Source organism: Sus scrofa, chromosome 9 (genome assembly GCF_000003025.6).
Source record: "Sus scrofa isolate TJ Tabasco breed Duroc chromosome 9, Sscrofa11.1, whole genome shotgun sequence".
Classification (NCBI taxonomy): domain Eukaryota; kingdom Metazoa; phylum Chordata; class Mammalia; order Artiodactyla; family Suidae; genus Sus; species Sus scrofa.
In genome coordinates, this window is record NC_010451.4 from 49143584 (window position 1) to 49159798 (window position 16215).

The 16215-nt window shown below is 38.9% G+C and overlaps 2 non-coding genes across 2 annotated transcripts; both read right to left on the reverse strand.

Annotated features, from left to right (window-relative positions):
* On the reverse strand, positions 9003-9082 carry MIRLET7A-1 (microRNA let-7a-1). Its single transcript, NR_038520.1, has one exon. It is a non-coding gene; the product is annotated as a microRNA let-7a-1 (primary transcript).
* On the reverse strand, positions 14326-14405 carry MIR100 (microRNA 100). Its single transcript, NR_038550.1, has one exon. It is a non-coding gene; the product is annotated as a microRNA 100 (primary transcript).

Consider the following 16215-nt stretch of genomic DNA (forward strand, 5'->3'; position numbering starts at 1 on the left):
ATTGGTGTATCTTAACCATTCTTTCACCACGTGTATCCCAGAGTGAGAAACTCTAAGCTTTCTGGATTACAAGAGCTCTTGACTGACCCTGTATTTATTTTTAAGGGGGACCAATGTCAAGTACGGAGGAGAACTGATTTAAAAATTTAAACACAACAATAATAACAACCATTTTGATGTTTAGTCCCAGATAAACCATTCAAAGTATTACCTTATGGGAAAAGTATGAAATGTTTATATAACATAGAGAAAGAAGAGAGACCTCAAAAATGTTCTCTTTGCCAACAAAGTCCTGAGGAAACAATTTTTTTTATTAAAAACTTGCGATTCCTCCCAATGCATCATTTGTCTAGATAAATGTAGCCCAAAGCTACAAAAGCACATTCTTAATAAAATTGAAATACACAGTGATTATGCTTTACTTATCATGCTTATATTTTTTGAGCAATTTTTATTTTTCTATCATGCTCAACATTTTAAATTTCCCATGTGCCCGGGACAGAATGTGAAATTAAAACAACAATTAAACCAAATCCTCATCCAAGAGCTTTCTTAATAAGTACAGCCCAGGTTTACTGATTTAACAGGGCAATACATTTATAATTTGCTGGTGGCAGGAGACTAATTCACTACTGGGGACTTCTGACATCTAAGATCTACATATTGAGATGCTAGAGGGGAACTAGAAAGAATGTCTATGATTTTAATTTACTTATCCTATTTAGAAAAAAAAAAAGTCACTTGAGTCATCCTGGCTCATTTTCCTTACCATTAGTCATACTGCATTTCCTTAAGCCTGTGAGTGTGTTTCTATGTAAATAAACTATGTAGTTCACTTGGGGATAAAAGTCACAGTATTTGGAGATTATAAAGACCTATTAGATCATCCGGTCTGGCCCACAAAAGATAGTCCCCAGATAGGGAACGTAATTGTTGATCTTTGCCAAGAGCCCAAGAAGAAACAGTTGGCAAAAATATTTTCCATGCTTTTTCGGTTTTTAACTTATCTAAGAGTGCTTTGGTCACTTCCCAAGTGGACTAGTAAAATTATCATTAAACAGTTTCACTTATCAGGGAGACACAAAGTTTAACTTATCTGAGTTGATAATGTTTCCACTGCCTCCATTTGTTGAAGAAATGATCTTGTTTGCAAAATATGAACAGGGAGGAATCTGTTCTTTGAACTAGCCAGGCAGTTTCCTTTCAGCAAAAAAAAGTCAAAAGGCAAGTTCTTCCTAACAGTTTTTTCTAATATATTTTCACAAGTTTTAGAGCAATTAGATATTAAAACATTGATTTATACCAAGTAGGAAGTGAATACAGTAGAATACAACAACCTACTACTTTATGAATCAAAGTGTTTTCCATTTCCACTGGCTACATTTCATAGAATTGGAAATAATTTCGAAACAAAGTATGGAGAGGTTTGACTTTATAGTGAAAATCAAAGAGCCAATCAGCACATGAACCACAAAGAAATAGAGAAGATACTTTTTCTGGTAACTATTCTTTTTATTCTGCAGTTCTTCAATCCTATTTCAACCACAATAGGTATGTGTTCCCTCTACCAAGATTATATCCGGAAAAAAATTATTACTACTAAAGAGGTAAAAGCCATGTAAATAAATATAGTGAAAATAGCATAAATAGGAAAAACTAACAAATAATAGCAGATGGGTTGGTAATGTAAAATATAGTTAGAGCTTAATATTTTACATAGAATTACTTCCCATCTACTAAATAGAAATCAACCTAGCCCATGAAGTAAATTTTCTATTTTTATTGAGTCGTATTTCCATTGTGGGTATATATGTGTCACATGAGACTATATTAAAAATGCTGTTTGAAAAAAAAAAAAAGATGTCATCCTGGTCTTCTTGAAGTCTACTTCCTCAGAGCTTACATTCCATCTAAGCCAATGACAAGTTCAAGGATTTCAGAAGAACTTAGTAAGATTCTCCATGTCCACTGAGCACGTACCATGAGCTAAGCCCTTTGCAGGTGTTGTCGAGAATTATAAAGGTGGTATTAGACATGGTCGCTGCCCTTCCAGAGCTTAAAGTATAGAGGAAGAGATGAGTATCCACTCCCCCATCCCTCATCTCCCACACGAGATGGAAAGTAGGTGACTGATTTCTGTCACCTAGCTTGTATTGACTTAGCTAGAAAATCAGAATCCAGACGGGAAAATGGCGCACTCTGATGGGGAAGCTGAGGGAAGCTTTGTGAAAAGATTATCTGCAAAGACTGGACAGAGTTAAGAGATGCTAGGAAGAAATGGGGAGGTATCCAAGGACTGACAAGAGAGGGAGTCACCACCCACGTAAGTCTGAGAGAACAAGGAGAGGGATGCTATCAGAAGGTGAAGAGAGAATTGAGATTTGCAGAGGTGGCCACCATCTTCAGTATGGAATGAAGCCAGGTCAGCCCCATGGCCTGCAGGAGGAGTCAGCTCTAAGTTCTCTCTCCACTTTCTCTTGGTCTCCTCTCTTGGGGCCTTCCTTTGGCCAAAGGTGCAGAAGCCAGAAGGCAAAAGGGGTTATTGAGACAGCCCATGGCGGTCAATTTCTGAAGGCACAAAACAGGATGGAAAAAAGGTAAAGGGAAGATCTGGAAAGGCAGAGAACTGCCAAGAGGACTGGCTAAATTTAGAACCACCTAAGTTCACAGGGTAACATATACACTGTATTAAGAACTAAATATTTTGGTAGCTTGGTTAAGAGTAGTGCTTCACTTGTGACAGAGTATTTGGCACCTTTCCATTAGATGAGATCACAGTCAGTATTAACATGAGTTTCCAGCTTAAGCTGTAGAACATTAACGGTAAAATCTAATTTAACCAGTATTCTGCCAAGCTGAGGTCTGCAATCGGCACTTCTACATGTCAACTGACTATGCAACACAAATTCCGCTTTATAATGCTGATCTTGAAGCATACAGGAGTCAGAGTAATTTATAAATCCTGGAGAAATATTGTACTGCATTTAGAACAATCTTAGCCTTAGGCAAAATATAATCTTTATTTTTAAAGTGGTCATTCATGTATCTCATAAATGGCAATTTTGTTAAAAGCTATATTAACAAGAAAACTCTGCTTCCAGGCCATGGAAGGTAATAAAAAGTTTACTCCCCCCAATCAAATAAAAGTTTACTTCTCTTAAATTCATCCTGCACCTTTCTGTTCAGTCTTTGGGGATATATTCTCCTCGAATTATGCTTGATTTAATATGTGTTTTGCGTATTCATTCTAGTATATTAGCAGCACTTCATTATACAGTAACAAAAAGCTACAAATAGATTAAAGACTCTTAAACCCTTGAGGATTCAGAACGCATATCATGAGTGGCCCGTTTATGCTTTGAAGTTGGTTATTAGCAGCTGACCAGAAACAACATACTGCTGGAATGCTGCAGCCTCATCACTGAGCATGATCTGCCCCAATCTGGAATTCAAGTTATGATTTGAAGCCTATACATTTTCCTCAAATTTTAAAATGGCAACCACAGATCACCTGAGGCCCTTGTTCATTAAACAATGAGTCATTCTGAAAGCCCTTTCCCTTTTTCCTGGACTTGATGAACTTATATACATGAAACTTGGCTGCCCTTGATGCCAACGAATCAACAATTAAGTACTAGTATCGAAGTCCATCAGCCTGGTTTGAAACAAGTCTAAGGGTGTCCAGTTCCATGTGAAAGCTGAATGCAAATCCCCACAGTTGCCCTCCTTCCCTCTCCCCTGAAAGCCAGTGCAGTGGTCATCAACAACGTACATCCTCCAAATGCTTCAAAAATTATGCATAACATAAAAAAATTGGTAACTGTGAGGTTCATCTAAACTGTGCAGATACCCCTTCCAAAATGGATTCCTGATCCCTATCTTTTACCAGAGTGAAAAGTCTTCAGTTCCTAAAGGACAGAACACCCCACTTTCAGCTTCCGATCGCAATTGAGAAACTATAAAACGAGTTTTCTTTTTAACGTTCTCCAGGAAGAAGTGACCTTGACTAAGGGATACCCTCAAGCCAATGGGTAGTAAGACCATAATGATCCTTCTATGACCTCACAGAACATCCAGTCTACTTCAAGGTAATGTTTAAGGAAAAATCTTAGCATAATCATAATGTATTTTTGTTGGCGGTGGTTTGTCTTGCCTTGGGTCCCTTTCACAAATGTGTTGGTCCATAGTTTCTAAAGACACAACAGAGAAAGGGAGGATGCCCAAGAATAGGATAGGAAAGAAAGAGGCAGCTATATAAATTTATGCATATCTATATAAAGTTTTCTGGCCATATTTGAGAAAATACCCCATAAAGCCTTCCACTATGCTTATTCAAAGAATCCTCTTTCCTTGAATTTGTACGTTTAAAGGTTAAATCTCACTCCCTCCTACCAGAACTGGCAGAATTTATTAAAGCCTCAGGAAGAAAATGAAGGCAACAGAAAACTCCCTCTAGACAAGACTCCGGCCATATCAAGCATGATGTTACATCAACCTGTCCCCTCCCCCATCCTTCCTTAATGCACCATATAGAGAGGGCTCTCATGCTGTAAAGATGTCATATATATTTTCTCTTCACTCAAAGCTTCCTGAATAAAGAGAGATCTATTTGTCTCCATGGTGTTTTCACCATTAACAGTATCAGAGCTGCAGGAACACAATGGGAGATGTGTTTTCCGTTAACCTCTTGACTCAGAGATGTCCTGATGCTAAACGTTATTGCATTTTGCATTAGCACAGAACAGTGGGAGTTCTGTGACTGATGGAAAAGGGTTGAGAAGGGCCACAGAAGCTCTCGTGTGCTCCATACTGCAGTTGGCGGTGGAGCACGAAGCACATAATTTTTGTTTAGAAAGAGCACAAACAGGAACCAGGGAAGGAGGTGGTGAATTTCACATGTCCCCCCATATCCCCCTCCTGTTCACCACTGAGATAATCTCTGCTGTAAAATGATATTCGGTGCTTTTAACCCTGTTCATAGACATTAACTAGACAGAAATTAATTTACTTTTCTTTATTACCCTAGTGAGCTACAAACCATGGAAGGAACAAGGGAATGAATATTTACTGTTTTCTTAGGCTATTTTTTCCATTGCCTTAATATGGCTTTCAGTGTTAGTGGCTTGTTGTGGTAACCATTACTCGGAATTGTTCCTTATCATTCTGCTCATGTCCCTTTGATGGTTCAGACAGAGAACTGGAAATGTCTGCTTCCATGTTATAAGACAGGAAGCTTCTAGTCATTGCAGAGTACGATTCCTGAATGACAGTCCCAGGATGGCAAAATATTCTGTATTAAAGGTGCCTCAGGAACTACCCAGTTCTAGTCCGTGGGTTTACATAATTGGGCACTGATGTTTAGAAGGTTTAAATGATATGAGCGGGGCACACCAGGTTCAATCCCCTCACGCCCCCAGTGAATTCTTTCTTTGCAGGTTCTATTGAGGGATGTCTTTTGAATGAGTGATCATTGTAACATGAAGATTTTTAGGACCATACTGTCACAAGGTCCTTATTTCTAAAATGCAACTTTCTTAGTGCTGCAATCTAGGGTTCTATATTAGTGAAAGAAACAAAAACATTTTTAAAAAATAAGCTGTGTGCTTGCAATGAAAGGGGAAATTTGCTGTATTTCTCTAAAGATGAGGAGCCATCTCCAGATTTTTTACCCTTGGCCCATGTCTGGACATCTTGGAATTTAGAAGCCTTGGATTATATAAAACTTTGCTACCTAAGAATGTGTTCCACACACCAAGAGCATCAGCCTCAATCAGGTGTTGGTAGAAATGCTGAATTTCAGACCTACTAAATCAGAAACTGCATTTTAACAAGATCCCTGGGGATTTGTATTAATCAAAGTTTGATAAATGCTACTTAAAGGAAGCATTCAATAGAACTTGGAAGAACAACTGCAAGAAAAATAAGCTATTAAAGATCATCAAAGATCAGCCTTACTCAGAAGAGAAAAACAAGTATTTCGGTGGGATTAGAACTTGGAGGTCAAAAGATGACGGGAAAATAGTACAGTGGACAAGACTAGAAATGCCATAGGGTGTTATTCTATTTTCAGTCAAAACTTGTACTAAATATTTAGAAAATACATGCTAATTGAATTAATAAAAACTTTCACTCATTTCTCCATGTCTTCTAGAGAGACTCCTTGAAAACAAGGAGCCAAAGCCAAGTGGGAGAAGGGTAATGTTTGTCTTTACAAAAATGACTTTGGAAATGCACTGATCCAGTACCAGAAGGGGGGTGACTATCTTCTCACATACTAAATGTCTGTCTTTACTAATAAGCCAAGTCCAAAAGAATCTAATGCATGCAAATACGGAAGTACAAGTGACCTGTCTTCAGGAAAGTTTATAAACTCACTATTCTAACTGGCCAGAGTCATCTTATATTGTGTCAGCAAAATATTCCTTGATTGATAAAGAAGGTCAAGATGCCAGCATTGTATCAAAGCTTATCAGTGTGCTAGAAAATAGCTGGACCAAATTGCCAGATTCTGAAAATGAAAATAACATTTACATCACCCATACAGAAATTATAATTTTTTTTTTTTCTTTTTAGGGCCGCACCTGCAGCATATGGAGATCTCCAAGCTAGGGGCTGAATCTGAGCTACAGCTGCTGGCCTACGCCACAGCCACAGCAACACAGGATCCAAGCCGCATCTGCAACCTATACCACAGCTCAAGGCAACCCACTGAGCGAGGCCAGGGATCGAACCCGCATCCTCACGGTTCCTAGTCGGATTCGTTTCCACTACACCACGACGGGAACTCCAGATATTATAATTTCTTAAGGATATTTTAAAAATGTAGCATGCTTAAGCTCATTTTTTTTCCTTTTTAAATCCTAAGATTAATTCTCAGAAGAGACTATAGTTATTTGTATGAATGGTGTATTTTGGATTTCTGGGACGAAGCATAATTTGTCAGACATAAAATTCAGTGAAGAGTTTGCCTCAGAAAACAGAATACATACTCACCAAAGATGAAGATATGGGATGGATCATTTTGAGGAATACTTTATCCATCCATTACTGATGAAAAGGACACTAGGTTGTGTCTAACGTGGCCTCCATAATTTATTTTCCTTGCAATTCCCCAAATCTTTACCCTACCATGGGCTCCTGACTGAAAAAACACAACCATATGATCTCCTAGACACCACAGTCATTCTGAAAGCAAAGAAGGCGTGCCTTCATTTATTTATTTAGCCAAGCCCGTGGCATATGGAAGTTCCTGGGCCAGGGATCAAACCCGTACCATAGCAGTGAACCAAGCAGTTGCAATGATAACACTGGATCCCTAACCCACTGTGCTACAAGAGCACTCCAAGAGGGCAACATTTACACTCTGGTAGATATCACTTTATGACTGAGTCAGTGGAAATTCAACCATATGAAAGTTGGTCTATCTTCAGAAGCAGGACCCCAGACATTACTTTGCTCTTGGAAACCAGGGCTGTGTGGAACCACTCAAGTTTATACCACTGGAAAGGAGAGGACATTATTGTCTTGTATAGGAAGATAATTCGATTAAAAAAAAAGCTTTATGAATGTATAAACAGTACTAAGTAGGTCCTTATGTGTCAAGTGGCTATAGATGTTAAATGCACAAACTCTTATCCAACATAGACACAGGTAGTAACTGTGTTTCCTGTAAAACTCATAATAAATGTGACAAAGTAATGACAACATCTTCTAGAGCAAGGCCACAGGCCCTTCTAAAGGATGGATGATGAGCAAAGAAATGAAGACCATACAGGAGCCTGAGGGTCTTGCTCCTATTCTTGCTGTAGACTTTCATGGTGGCCTAAAACTAATGCTGGACCCTTAGCTGTGCTTCATCGCCAAACTAGGGCTAGTTATCCTTGACCTATTAACAGCGTAACAATCACTATGATTCATCATGAAAATACTTGAGTATGGAATTAAAATGATGACCAGAAATCTCATTAAAAAAAAAATAGCAGAGAGAGAGAGAGAGAAAAGGAGAATGTTAGGGCTAGGATATGCAAAATCACACTCTTCTACATATATCGTGTACTTATACTTTGAAGTGCGAGAAAATAGTAAAATGAATGAAATAACTCATTAACTACCTTCTGATGACCTGTCTGCATTTTTCTATTGAAATGTGTCTGAACGTGGAACAACCAATCTCAGTCAACAGACTTGGGTCCTAGGGCTGCTTTGCTGCTCATATGCTGTGTAGGCTGTGTGAGTTCAGTCTAAGTCAGGAAAAATATCCATTGTTCATTGGTGATCATCATGAAACCACCAAGCCTCACATTCTGATATAATCAATTTCTACACTATTGCCATCCCAGTCTCGTGGCATTTTCCCCACAGAAGTTGGAGCATAGCTCACGCATTAGCAGAAATATAAATAGCATTCAGTCCAAGACAAGCTTAGCTCAAAATCCAAAGTGTGAATTTACAAACATGGCTCTTGATCTTGGGAGCTTCCTAGGATGGAGGGTACACAATTGCTCTCAAATTGGTGAAATTCAAGAAAGTGGAATGTGCTTGCAAACATGGCCCCAATTTGTCACGCCTTAAAATGAAGCATGCTGAAGTTCATTTTTTTTTTCCTTTTTAAATCCTAAGATTAATTCTCAGAAGACCAACCAAGACCAGAAAAACTTCTCACTCTAAATCACTGACCACAAACTCATGAGCTAAATATATGTTTACTGCTGTATGTCACTGAGGTTTTGTGTTATTATTTAGCATTCTTTTGACAACGGGTAACTAATGTACTGACTCTCTCAAAGTCTCACATTTTTGATAAGACAAAATCCAATGCAAAGAAACAAAATATGAAAATACCACACGGGTGCAAGAATTAAATAAAACATGACTTCTAAAATACCAGTACAATGACTGTATCCAATCTTACCTTTAATAGGTTTTCCTAGGGGAAAAAAAGAGAAAAAACAAAAACAGCCCGGAGGAGTCATGATCTTTCTCAGCATGTTGCTTTGTGCAAGACCCAAGGAAAGCTAGGAGGCTGTACAGTTATCTCCCTTGATACAATTCTAAACTATACAACCTACTACCTCAACCTGGGAACATGCAGTCACAATGGCGGGCAAGCTACCATTTCTTAAGCAACGACATTACAAGGTAGTCTTATAACTGTTCTTCATGCTGTTACTTATTTGGGTCATTCATAAGAGGCAGCACATCAAAGGGTCCGACGATAAAGAAAAATAACACAAGAACCTTGGCATGAGATTACTGTGCAGAGAGGAAGGAAGGAAACACTTGGGATTGGGCTTCTTGCAATTATTTGTGCATGGCAATTTTTATGGTAAGGTTATATACAAAGGCTGTTGTTCTGATCCATCTACTGCCTTCTGGTATCTATTAACAGAATGATGAAAGGAGACCAATATTCAAACTTGGACAATTGAAGAAAGAATTAGGAAAACAAATGTTTCCCTCATGAAACTGAAAAACTGGGATCTCTAAAGGGATTCAGTAAACAAGGAGAAATAGCTTAAGCAAAGGCAGACTCTGAGAAAAGTAGAGATAAATAATATAGAAGTTACAATGAACATTCTCTCAACAGTAATGAATATATATTACGTTATTCACATATTTATAAAGCCTCAGCAGTTTCTCCTAGTTTATCCCTAACAGTGTATTTAGAGATGTATAAAAGTGTGACTCTGTGTTTTTTCCTTATAGGGGAATGTATTTCCAAGTTGGTACTTTTCATTTTTCAGCTGGGTCTCTTCTTTATCTTCAAGCCCAGTTCAATGCTGGAACAGCAGACAGACCCCTCAAGCTTGGTGACCTCGCCTCTCTATGTGTTCCCATGTTTGGCCAGGTTTGTTATTTTCCCATGAGGACTGCTCTGGGGCCACCTGTCCTCATTGCTCAGCTGCATTCTGGTTTTGCCTGGTAAGAGCTGTTCCACAAAGGAGCTGGGCATCACCATACAGAGATGGGGGCGTGTCTGAGTGCACAGGGAATCAAAGAGCCATCAGTCTGTGGTGTTCAATAGATAGATCCAAACGCTGAAGAGCTGGTGTTTCTTCGTTACTCAGCCAGCTTGGCGCAGGATCGTTTTTCCAAAATTTCCAATTTTCTTCCCTCATGCAGCTCTCAGTAAGTAAGGCTGCTTTTTTGAGGAGGCCGTCTCTATTGAATCAGTGCTACCTGGTTTGGGGGAAAACCTGGGAAGTTGCCTTTACCAAATGAATTCCCATTCATCCGTCAGGCCTACATTCAAAGAGTTCTTTCTCTAATTGTCTCATGATTTCATATACGCATTTCTCATCTACCCCGGACACACCGCTGCATCATGATTTCTTTGTCTCCTTCACTAGACCCTGATGTATTTCAAGATGAGGCTGCACTAACTCACCTCTGCCAACCTAGTACCACCTGCGTGCCTACTACCTGGCACATAGTAGAGACTTAAAAACATGATGGTGAAAACAAAAACGAATGCATGGATAAAAGTGGAAGTATACGTGAATCTAAAGTTAAGGGCCGGGTGATTTTTATTTTTACTACAGGTCCCCTATTCTTTTACTTATAGTGTAACTTCAATGAGTAAAATGGATTTGCTACCAAGATTCCAGAGAGGGGAAACATCGTAGAATGGCTGAATCTCTGACGGAAACATCGTAGAATGGCCTGGATCTCTGACGGAAATTCAACAAGTTCCTCTTGGTCCTCTGCCTCTAGATACTCACTTATGCATATGATTTCCTATCCACTGGGACATTAAAAGAAAGTAGAATTCCTTTTCTTTCCTTTGTCTTTGAATTTCTTTCATTATCCTTGCACTGACCATTTGCCTGATTCTATAAACACAGGATCTAAGCATTAGAGATGGAAAACAAGGTAGTGGAGGGGCAAATAAGAGATAATAGCAAAAGAAGATACAGCAAAGAGAGGGTAAGTTTCAGGGTGCTAGAATGCCAGGATATCAGCCTAACCATATAGCCCGCAGAGCTTTTCAACAACTGGAAGTGGAAAAATGCATCTTTCTCCATGTATATTCTTCTTTGAGAGGGTCAAAGATAAAAAGATGTTGCTCTTAGAATACTAATGGTTTTCAATACCCTGCTCTTTGGGTTGTGTGAATTTCCTTGTTTATTTACACTGATTTTAGCCCATTATCATGTATTAGTGCAATTATGGCTCATTACATAATTAGTGTAAATATTTGTAGGCATGTAATAACAACATGCAATTATGATATGGAATGATGTCATGAAAAGTCTTATTGAAAAGAGAAAACAAAAAATAAACTAAGCATTGACAGAGAACATTAGTTACACATCTTTAGGTATAAAGAATCTATCGCACTATTTAAAAAATATTTTTTAAAGGTATTTTGAATACACGCAAGACACTTAGCCCATTGAACACTGAATTTTTAAATGCTACCAGCAACATCCTCCCAAATGAAGTGAGAATGAATCTCAAACAATGCTATGAATGTCTGAGATTACAGAAAAGCAGGACTCCCTACTAGTAAACACATTTTGTATTGATCAGATATTTGGAAATTTGGATAAATGTTATGATTAAAGCATGTGATTCATTAAAGTACGTGTTGGTATGGTCAACAAGCAATTCTGCCAGGGCCAGGCAATCAGTTTTTTGACATCAGAGTCATATCTTCACCCTCTAGCAAAATACTGAACAAAATACTAAGCATTCATAAAGGTTTGTTGAATGAATGACAGAGTGAATGAATCTTATCATGCTTCTAGCCATATGGCTACACTGAAATAAAGTGGCTTTACTCCAAAGCATACCATGTCAGGTGTTAATAAATGTTTGCAAATTTGGAAGAGTCATTCATACAGACTTCTCTGTAAAATCTCCACACTCTTACAGGCATAAGAAACTTTAAAAATCTTAATCGTAGAGGTGAGGTGACATTTGATGAGGTTAAGTACCAAGTCAGCAGACAAGGATGCAGAGTACCTAACGAAGGTTGGGGAAGGGTTGGTAAGCACAGTGACAAATAAGTCATCATATTAACTCAACATTCAAAGGTAACTCTGTCCTATACATAACATTTTCTTCCCATGAAGAGAAATCCACTTATCAATTTTGAAACATAAGCAAGAAACCCTCTCAAAATTAAATATCAGTTCCCATCTTTCCTCCCCAACCTCTGGCGATGAAGGGAGAATTGCTTTATTAAACACAAAAAATAATTATTTTTTCTGTTGAGGAAAAAAAAAAATCTAAAGTATATCCTGGTGTTACGGCTTAATATATTTTGACAGTGATCATCTGAGAATTTTACTAAAACTGGCTTGTTTTATACCCATTTCCTCTATACCTCGATGTAATAATGACTACTAGATATATATTTTTAGAGTCTTTCTGAAGAGAACCTGAAATGATTTTACTTTCTGCAGATTTCTGTAAAATGTCTGGTCCACTCTGAGGGAGTCACAAGGGAATAATTAATATCTTCAGAACTATTCGTTCATGAACATGGAAGAAGGGAAAAATACTGAATTTCAACATCATGTAAAATATTTAATATCCTGTTTCTTGTGGCCAGTGTCCAGGGGCTTTGGGCTTTCCACCAGAATATTTTCTAGCCAGGTGAATCAAATAACAATGTCCTAGGTCTTTTAGCAGGTTTGAAAGGATTGACTACCCTGCATAATCTTTTTACTTAGGGTAATGGGTTTAAGAACTCCTTAAAAGAAACATTTGGCATTCATCTACTGGTCATCCCTGTATAGAGAATACAGGCTACTAGTATCCCTTTAGATTCCTGAACTCCAGTGGTCCCACAGGTTAAAGGGATGATGAGCAGAGACATGATTTTGCCTTTATCAAACAGAAGTATTTATCCAGGGAAGGTAGAGGTTTAATCTGCTGCCCCCTTATCCATTCTAAGTGTTCCACTTCAAAGAGGCATGTAGAACAAATCGAGAAGATTGTTTACTTAATGGGTAGATAAACACCTTGGGCAAACAATTATACACGATACACACCAATGGGAATGATATTTTTCTCCTGGATGTAATGTTCCATCATTCCAGACTAAAGCAAGCTGAGATCAACCGTCCTCAATGCTTTGCAGAGCAAACACAAAGGAGAGGCATAAACATAACATCCTCAGTGTGTAGCATCAGGGGAGCATGGTATTCTCTGAGACACCTTTAAACCACCGTCATCTATATCTGAGCCTTCCTAATTCCAACACACAAAATTTCACTTTTATACACCTGATGGAAGAAAGAGCTCTAGGTCTCCCTGAACAGTGTGGCTCTTCACAGGAGACAACGTTTAGTGAAATAAAATGTATTCATTTGAATTTCAAACTCTTTTCTGATGTTAGCTCAATAACTAACGACTTCATATTGACTTTTTTTGCTAGAAGAAGCTTCAAAAAAACAAAACAAAACAAAACAAAACAAAAAACTTAAGGGAATTCCTGGCACTATGTTTGACCAAAAGGGAATGCAAAGATTTAAGAGTCATCCAAATCTGATCAACTTTTCACCCTGGGTTCTGTTTACAGACTCTTCAGCTCACATTGTTGGAATGAGACAAATATAGCCAGCTTTGCTTTGATCTGTAGTCAGTTTGGCTTTCCAGCCCTGGCACAATGGTGACATTTAAGAGGCAAAGGGATAAAATTATTTTCATTCCAGCCTTTTAAACATGGGGAAGAGTTATAAAACGGCTTTGGACAAAGATGAAGTTGGACCTAAATAGGCTATTTTTTTAAGTTCTTTTTTTTTTTTTTTTACAGTACTATTTACAAAAGTCCAAATAGTTAAGCGCATCCATTTCCCTCATTAATTTTATTTTTAAAGATAAGGACTTATTTGACTGCACCTGGAGAACAATGGGTGAGGAAGAATTGCTACAAGGTACAACCTAAACCAGGGTGAAATGGGCCTTATAAACAAGTCTCTGCCACTTTTGCCAAAAGATTGCGATGAGTTAGAAAACAATTAGCCAGGCTCACAGAAAGCAAAAGCAACCCTGGGGTAGGCCTCTATTTACGCATCATTCAACTGTGAGTTAGTTGTCTGAGTCACCCCGTTTCTGCTGCCTCACCTGCGAGCCCTGGCTCCTGGTGTGACAGCCAGGAGTAGTTTGGAGAGAGAAGGGAAGGGAGGGTGAGCCTCAAATCTCATCCTTGAAGGGCCTCATCTGTTTCAGAACAAAAGGTCTGCTTCTCCCATCGCAGCCCCTCTTTCCAGGTCTACCGTTACAAGAGTAAATGAAGGGGGAGAGGGGGAGAGGTGAGGAGCAGGGAGGGACTGTGATGACGGACAGGCAGAGCCCGCGGCCTGTGAGATCGCCCACAGACACATACCTATAGACACAAGCTTGTGTGCACTATCAGCACAAGTTCGGATCTACGGGTTTGTGGCAACAGGCCTCCGTATCTTCTTTTGTGTGGGGGTTTGACGTGTCTGAAAATGAAATGTTAAAACCATTAGTCCAACCAAAGGCTCTGCCGTTCGACTGCTGCACGCCAGAAATGTTAAGACGTCATCCTGCTCTCAAAAGGGCAAAAAATTAAGCAGCGTCTTCTCTGTTCTACTTTCACATTACTCCACAGACACAATGGGCACACCTCAGCATCTGACTGCTTAATATCAGGGAAGACTCATTTATTCAGACCTTCGCACGTAGTCGGAGCAGAATGCTATCAGGACTGCACATCGGTGGAATAAAGAAAGTCTTTCAATTACAAGGAGAGAAAGAGAGAGATGCAGGAGAACCCAACTGCAATTTCATTCTTTTAAATACCTGTAATTACATGGAAAAAAAAATGGTGAACATTTTCTTTCCTATTCGCATTCTGGAACAGCCATAGTAAACTAGCAAACACCACCATAGGGCCTCTAAGTACTTTCTGAAAATTATTCTAGAGCAGAAGTCCAGCTATATTAAACCGGAAGAGTCATCTTCAGGAAAAGTTTGTATTTCATCCTCATACCGCCTCTATTATGGGTCCAAACTCCAACACTAAGCAAGTTTGGGCATATTTTATAAAATCTGAATGAGAAAAGAAATTATATAATTGCTCTCCCTCAATCTGTTCTAGGATGTGGGGAGAGATCATTTTCTTAGGAGCTCTTACAAAAGGGTTTTGTTTGTCTGCATAACATCCTTTCTTCAAAACCCATGTTCTACAAGTAGGAATGGAGCATCCAAGACAAGGTCCTTCCATTAATGGCTCCTTTGGGGAATTTTATTGAAGACAAAGTCTTAATCGTGAATACTTCAAGGACAAATGATGGAAAGAAAAATAACCCTTCTCCCTAGATGCTGGGAAAAACCTATGCTCCTATCTCATTGTAGGACCTGAAAAGGGACCTTTCCACTTCCTGTTAGCAATATCTATAGATACCGACTCTCAAAAAAAACCCCAAAAACAAACAAACAAAAAAAAACGACCTTTGCCTTGACCTGTGCAGTGCCCATTCCTATCTCAAGCATCTGGGAGACTCTACTAAGAACCCAAAAGAGCTGAATTTGGGATTATTCAGAGAAAAGAGATGGCCCCTATTTATAAACTTTAAAAGGTGAAAACAAGAGGACAGAAAGCCAACAGGGGGATGAAGAGGGGCTGAGAGGCAACTGTTCATAGATATGTCTTGTCTGTCTGTTTCATCGTGATGGAGCTGTGGGTGTGACTGCTGGGAACCCACTGGTGCCGTGGAGCTTGCCAAGGCCGACAATCTAGTTGCAGCTCTGTGGCTTAACTTTTTAGATCCAAAGAGACAACAAGAGCAAGTGAAAGCAAGGAGGAGCCAAACCAGTCACCTCCAAATGGTTTTGACTTTATGTTATTTTAAAATGTTCGCTTCCTTTATAAAATAAAAGATTTTAAAATAAACGCCAAGCCTCTTATTTTTCTTTGATCTCTCTGACAGAGGCACAGGGCCAGAGGTATTTAAGGATGGCCATTCTGAACGTTGTTAAGCGAGGCTGGAACATAGAGTCTGACACAGGAACTCTTATTAATGGAAAGGAATAGGCTTAGGTTTCCAAAATGATGAGAATTGTCATTATCATTTCTTAGAAAGATATAATGCAATATTTGTTCGCCATGGATGAAGATCTGCCAAAGTGTTACATTTAATCATTCAGGAGGCATCACCTTCATAAATCTGCACCCCCGAAGCCCATGAAAAGGAGCTCAATACTGTGTTTCAACTTGGGGCTTCTCTGTATCGTGTG